This window comes from Triticum dicoccoides, chromosome 3B, assembly GCF_002162155.2.
Source record: "Triticum dicoccoides isolate Atlit2015 ecotype Zavitan chromosome 3B, WEW_v2.0, whole genome shotgun sequence".
NCBI lineage: Eukaryota > Viridiplantae > Streptophyta > Magnoliopsida > Poales > Poaceae > Triticum > Triticum dicoccoides.
In genome coordinates, this window is record NC_041385.1 from 758,329,896 (window position 1) to 758,337,335 (window position 7,440).

General features: G+C 48.2%; 1 pseudogene; it reads right to left on the reverse strand.

Annotated features, from left to right (window-relative positions):
* The window catches only part of LOC119279932, an 11,123-nt pseudogene extending 5,532 nt beyond the window's left edge, over window positions 1-5,591 (reverse strand).
* Between the last annotated feature and the right edge of the window lie 1,849 nt (window positions 5,592-7,440).

Below are 7,440 nucleotides of genomic sequence, written 5' to 3' on the forward strand. Positions count from 1 at the left end.
AGTTGGAGGATTGCTCTCCACTCGGAAATGTTTTTAACTTAGGCAATTACGGGGTCGCAGCTAAGCCCCTAAGTGGGAGGATTGCTCTCCACTCAGAAATGTTTTTAACTTAGGCGATTACGGGGTCGCAGCTAAGACCCCGAGTGGGAGGATTGCTCTCCACTCGGAGTGTTTTTAACTTAGGCGATTATGGGGTCGCAGCTAAGCCCCCGAGTGGGAGGATTGCTCTCCACTCGGAAATGTTTTGAACTTAGGCGATTACGGGGTCACAGCTAAGCCCTCGAGTGGGAGGATTGCTCTCCACTCGGAGTGTTTTTAACTTAGGTGAATCGGATTCGCAGCTAAGCTACCCACTGTGGAATTTGGACACAGATGATTATGGGAAACCGATCATTATGATGCTGAAAAAATCTTGTCTTTGGAAAGCAAATTGAAATACTTTTATTACAACTCGTTAGGACGAGTGATCTATGTGTAGAAGTGGCGAAGCAGCTCTGCATTCCACGCACGTGGTTCGTCCATCTTCTTGGCTATGTTGTAGATGTGGTAAGCTCCATTGTGAATCACCTTGGTGATGATGAAGGGGCCTTCCCAGGCCGGAGCAAGCTTGTGAGGCCGTTTCTGATCCACTCGGAGTACCAGGTTTCCTTCTTGGAACGCTCATCCTCTAACATTTCGGGCATGGAATCGATGCAGTCTTGCTGGTAGATGGTCGACTGAATCGAAGCCATCTTGTGCTCTTCTTCTAGGAGATCAACAGCTTCTTCTCGTGCTTGCTCTACTTCAGCTTCTGTGAATAGTTCCACTCAGGGGGCATTGTGCAGCAAATCACTCGGAAGTACAGCCTCGGCACCGTACACCAAGAAGAAAGGAGTCCGGCCAGTCGACCGATTCGGTGTTGTTCTCAGCCCCCCACAAGACGGACGTCAACTCTGTTACCCAGGCTCCAGCAGCATGCTTGAGGTCACGCATTAGGCGGGGCTTTAATCCTTGGAGGATCAAACCATTTGCCCTTTTTGCTTGTCCATTCGACTGTGGGTGTGCAACTGATGCGTAGTTGACCCGAGTGCCTTGGGTCGCACAGAACGCCTTAAAGTCGTCAGAATCAAAGTTGGAGCCATTATCTGTGATAATGCTGTGAGGAACTCCATATCTGAATATCAACTCCTTGATGAAAATGACAGCGGTGCTTGCACCAAGGTTCTTGACGGGTCTAGCTTTGATCCATTTAGTAAACTTGTCGACTACTACAAGCAAATGTGTGAAACCACTTGCACCGGTTTTGAAGGGGCCGACCATGTCCAACCCCCAGACTGCAAACGACCAGACGAGTGGAATAGTCTTGAAGGCAGACGCAGGTTTGTGGGACATGTTGGAGTTGAATTGGCAGCCTGCACACTTGTCGACTATATCCTTTGCCATTTCGTTTGCTCGAGGCCAATAGAATCCTTCTCGGTATGCTTTGGTCACGATGGTCCGAGAGACGCATGGTGACCACAGGTCCCCGAGTGGATATCATTTAAGATCATTCCACCTTCTTTTGGGGTGGTGCAGCGCTGAGCCACTCCTTTGACACTTTCTCTTTAAAGCTATCCTTTCATTACTGTGAAGGCTTTGGATCGACGAACTATCTGGCGGGCTTCATCTTCATCTTCCGGGAGCTCCTTCCTGAGAATGTATGCAATGTCTGGTACTGTCTAGTCGGGTGTTATCACCAGGACTTCCATGATCAAGTCGACCACAGCTAGAATCTCAATCTCAGTTGGGTTGGTTGAACTTACCGGTTGCGGGGCCTCTTCCTTGAAGGGATCCTCTTGTACTGATGGGGTATGGAGATTCTCCAAGAACATATTACTGGGAAAAGGCTTCCGAGTGGAACCTATCTTCGCCAGATCATCAGCCGCTTGATTCTTGAGTCGAGGTATGTGGTGGAGCTCTAACCCCTCAAACTTCTTCTCTAGCTTTCTCACTGCGTTGCAATAACTAGTCATTGTGGGATTCCTGACATCCCATTCCTTCATTACCTGATTGACCACTAAATCTGAGTCGCCGTAGACCATGAAGCGCCGGACGCCGAGTGAGATGGCCATACGCAACCCATACAATAGTGCCTCATATTCAGCTTCATTGTTAGAAGAATTAAAGTGAATCTGGAGGACATAATTGAGCTTGTCTCCTCGTGGGGACCCTAAGACCACTCCTGCACCAGAGCCATTTAACATCTTGGACCCATCAAAGAACATGGTCCAATGTTCCGACTGGATTTGAGTCGGTTGTTGTTGTTCTGTCCACTCTACGAGGAAATCTGCAATTGCTTGAGACTTGATGGCCTTCTTTGCTTCAAACTTGATATCCAATGGAAGAAGTTCAATCGCCCACTTTGCCACTCGACCAGTTGCATCTCTGTTGTTCAAAACCTTTGATAATGGAGCGTCGCTGACGACTGAAACTGAATGATCAGAGAAATAATGTGCAACCTTCTTCATGGTTAAGTAGATCCCATAAACAAGCTTCTGATAATGATGGTATCTCTGCTTGGACAGGGTCAAGACCTCTGAAATGTAATATACTTGGCGCTGAACTTTGAAGGTTTTGCCTTCTTCCTCCCGCTTGACCGTGAGCACTCTGCTGACAACTTGTCCCGTGGCTGCGATGTAAAGCAAAAGAGGCTCTTTACTGACTGGAGCAGCGAGCACTGGCTGGGTGGAAAGTAGGGCTTTCAGCTCTTCAAACGTTGCTTCGGCTTCGTCATTCCACTCGAACTTGTCAGACTTGTTAATCAGTCGGTAAAGAGGCAATGCCTTTTCACCGAGGCGTGAGATGAATCAACTCAATGCAACCAAACAACTAGTAAGCTTCTGAACATCATGCACTCACACTGGGCACTTCATTCGGAGGATTGTGCCAATCTTCTCTGGATTTGCGTCGATTCCTCGTTCGGAAATGAGAAAACCGAGTAATTTTCCACCTGGGAATCTAAATGTACATTTTGATGAATTGTGCTTGATATCATACCTTCTTAGGTTGGCAAAGGTTTCAGCGAGGTTAGTCAGCAGGTCGGAACCTTTGCGTGACTTAACCACTATGTTGTCCATGTATGCTTCCACATTCCAACTAATCTGAGTGAGAAGGCACTTCGGAATCATGCGCATGAATGTGGCACCAGAATTCTTGAGGCCGAAGGGCATGGTAACATAACAAAAACTCCCGAACAGGGTGATGAAAGCAGTCTTGATCTCCTCGGGTCCAAGCAGTTGGATCTGATGGTACCCGGAATAAGCGTCCAGGAAGGACAATCCCTCACACCCCGCAGTTGAGTCGACTATCTGGTCGATGCGGGGAAGAGGAAAAATGATCTTTCGGGCAGGCCCGATTGATGTGCTTGAAGTCAATACACATTCGAAGTGATTTTCCTTTCTTGGGAACCGTAACGACATTGGCGAGCCACTCAGAGTGGTATATCTCCCGGATGAACTCAACCGCCAGAAGCCGAGCCACCTCCTCGCCAATTGCCTTCCTCTTCTCTATGGCGGACCAACGAAGATGCTCTTTGACAGGTTTTGCTTTTGGGTCGACTCACAAATGGTGCTCAGCTAGTTCTCTGGGTACACCCGGCATGTCAGATGGCTTCCATGCGAAGATGTCCCGGTTCTCACAGAGGAACTGGATGAGCACGTCTTCCTATTTGTTGTCGAGTGTCGTTGAGATGTGGGTCGGAGCAGCATTGGGATCGGTCGGGTGGATGTGAACCGGCTTGTTCTCCCCAGCTGGCTGGAATGCGGACTCCAAGGCATGCCTCTTGGCATGCAGCAAATCACTCGGATCTGGTGTCTTCTAATACTCTTGGAATTCCACAGCTGCCATCTGCTCATCTGCTATCCTTGCACCGTCCTTAAGACAATCTTCTGCTTTTTTCGGTTAGCGGGGACTGTTATCACGCCTTTGGGGCCAGGCATCTTCATCTTGAGGTACACATAACATGGTCGAGCCATGAAACTAGCATAGGCAGGTCTGCCCAGAATGGCATGATAAGCACTATGGAAATCCACAACCTCAAACGTCAACTTTTCTTTGTGGTAATTCTTCTCATCGCCGAAAACCACATCAAGAGCAATCTGGCCGAGTGAATCAGCTTTCTTTCCTGGGATGACTCCGTGGAATCTCATGTTGCTCTTGTTGAGTTTGGACATCGGAATGCCCATTCCCTTAAGAGCTTCGCGTATAGGATATTAAGGCCACAACCACCATCCATCAGAACTTTGGTTAGTCGAGTGCCCCCGACGACTGGGTCGACCACTAGCGACTGCCGCCCAGGGGTAGCTACTCGCGGCGGGTGGTCTGACTGGTCGAATGTGTGATACGTCTCCAACGTATATATAATTTTTGATTGTTCCATGTTATTATATTACCTGTTTTGGATGTTTATGGGCTTTACTTTACACTTTTATATCATTTTTGCGACTAACCTACTAACCGGAGGCCCAGCCCGAATTGCTGTTTTTTGCCTATTTCAGTATCCCGAAGAAAAGAAATATCAAACGGAGTCCAAACGGGATGAAACCTTCAGGAGCGATCTTTTTGGAACAAATGCAAACCAGGAGACTTGGAGTGGACATCAAGCAACGAGCGAGGAGGCCACGAGGGTGCCCGGCGCACCCTAAGGGGGTGGCAACGCCCCCCACCCTCGTGGGCCCCTCGAGCGTCCACCAACCACCTTCTTCCTCCTATTTATATCTACGTACCCCTAAACCATCTAGGAGCACCAAGAAAACCTAATCCACTGCCGGAACCTTCTGTATCCGCGAGATCCCATCTTGGAGCCTTCGCCAGTGCTCCGTCGGATGGCGAATCGACCATGGAGGGCCTTTCCATCATCACCAAGGCCTCTCCAATGAGTTGTGAGTAGTTTACCATAGACCTTCCACTACTAGGGAAAAGCTTATAGGCAGACGCTTACTAGTAGCGAGGGTTTATAACCCTCTCTACTACTACTTACTAGTAGCACGGGTTTTTACCCCCGCTACTACTAAGTTGATACTAGTAGCGCGGGTTTTTAACCAGCGCTACTACTAAGCGGTCTCTACCGTGCCCTCCCTTGACATGCCATAGTAGTATCAAGGGGTACATACCCGCGCTACTACTAAGTTGATAGTAGTAGCGCGTTTTTATACCCACTCGCTACTAATAAGTATGAGGTAGGTGAAGTCCCCGTATCCTCGGCCAAATCCCTCCTCTCTCCCTCACTTTCCCCCTCTCTCAGTTTCCTCGTCTCTCCCTCATACTCCAATGGTGGCCGCCTCTGGTACACTCTGCTTTCTTCCCCCTCCCTCTCCGAGATTCCTCCAGTGGGCGGTCTCCGGAGCTCCTCGCCGCCACCAAGATGCGGAAGCGCGACCTCGGCATCCTCCTCCTCGCTGCCTTCACCGTCTTCTTCTCGCTCTAGGTCAGCCCTCCTCCTCCCCCCTCTCCGATTCAATCTGGAACCCTAGCTGACCCATCCCCCTCCTCCTCCGGCAGCACGAGGGCGACTTCTCGTTCCGGGAGGCGTGGTACCACCTGTCGGACGACGGGTTCCCGATCAAGCACGACATGGACCGCATCCCGCCGCCGCTCGTCACCAACCTCAACGGCGATGGCCGCCACGAGGTGCTGCTCCCCATGCACTATGCCATGATCCAGGTCCTCCAGCTCCCGGCCCATGCCGGGCTGGCCTCCACGGCCGCCCTCGATAGCTTCCATGAGGCACGCGTCATGGCCGAGATCTCCCTACTCCCGGCCAACATGCGCGCGTCATGGGGTCGAGATTTTTTTGTTTTTCAAATTAATAGTAGTAGCGCGGGTCACAGACACGCGCTACAAATAGTTAGTAGTAGCGTGTGTCGAGCTCGCGCTACTACTAACACACATACTAGTAGCGCGGGATGCACCGCGCTACTACTACTAGTTAGTTGTAGTGCCGTAGTAGTAGCGCAGGCACCCGCGCTACTACTAGCTTTTAACCCGCGCTACTACTAGGATTTTTCCTAGTAGTGTTCGGCTTCATAGTTATTAGCTAGATGGCTTCTTCTCTCTCTTTGATTCTCAATACAAAGTTCTCCTTCCTCTTCTTGGAGATCTATTCGATGTAACTCTTTTTGCGGTGTATTTGTCGAGATCCGATGAATTGTGGGTTTATGATCAAGTTTATCTATGAGAAATATTTGAATCTCCTTTGAATTCTTTTATTTATGATTGGTTATCTTTGCAAGCCTCTTCGAATTATCAGTTTGGTTTGGCCTACTAGATTGATCTTTCTTGCAAAGGGAGAAGTGCTTAGCTTTGGGTTCAATCTTGCGGTGTCCTTTCCCAGTGACATCAGGGGCAGCAAGGCACGTATTTACTGTTGCCATTGAGGATAAGAAGGTGGGGTCTATATCATATTGCTTGAGTTTATCCCTCTACATCCTATCATCTTGCTTAATGTGTTACTCAGTTCTTATGAACTTAATACTCTAGATACAGGCAGGAGTCGGTGGATGTGTGGAGTAATAGTAGTACATGCAGAATCATTTCGATGTACTTGTTGCGGACGTGATGCCTATATACATGATCATGCCTAGATATTCTTATAACTATGCACTTTTCTATCAATTGCTCAACAGTAATTTGTTCACCCACCGTAATAATTATGCTATCTCGAGAGAAGCCACTAGTGAAACCTATGGCCCCTGGGTCTATCTTTTATCATATAAAGTTTTCCATCTTCTTCTATTTGCATCTTTTATTTTCCTATCTATATCATAAAAATACCAAAAATATTTATCTTATCACATTATCTCTATCAGATCTCACTTTTGCAAGTTACCGTGAAGGGATTGACAACCCCTTTATCGCATTGGTTGCGAGGTTCTTGTTTGTTTGTGTAGGTGCGTTGGACTTTTGAGGAGCATCCTACTGGATTGATACCTTGGTTCTCAAAACTAAGGGAAATACTTACGCTAGTTTGTTGCATCACCCTTTCCTCTTCAAGGGAAAAACCAACGCATGCTCAAGAGGTAGCAAGAAGAATTTCTGGCGCCGTTGCCGGGGAGGTCTTCGCTCAAGTCAAGACATACCAAGTACCCATCACAAACTCATCTCCCTCGCATTACATTATTTGCCATTTGCCTCTCAGTTTTCTCTCCCCCACTTCACCCTTGCCGTTTTATTCGCCCTCTCTTTCCTGTTCTCCTTTCTCTTTCATTCGATATTATGTTTGCTTGTGTCTCCATGTGCCTTCTATGTGCTTGCATCTTTCCTTGCTAAAAATATATTGATATGGATCCACTTAAGGTGTTCTACTTGGATCATCTTCGATCCTTATGCGCTCGTGCTGAAACCCCAACTAGCCTTGTTGATGGGAAATCTTTAGATGAGCATGCTCATTTTGTGCGTCACCGTTTGTCTGAAAAAGGGAGACTC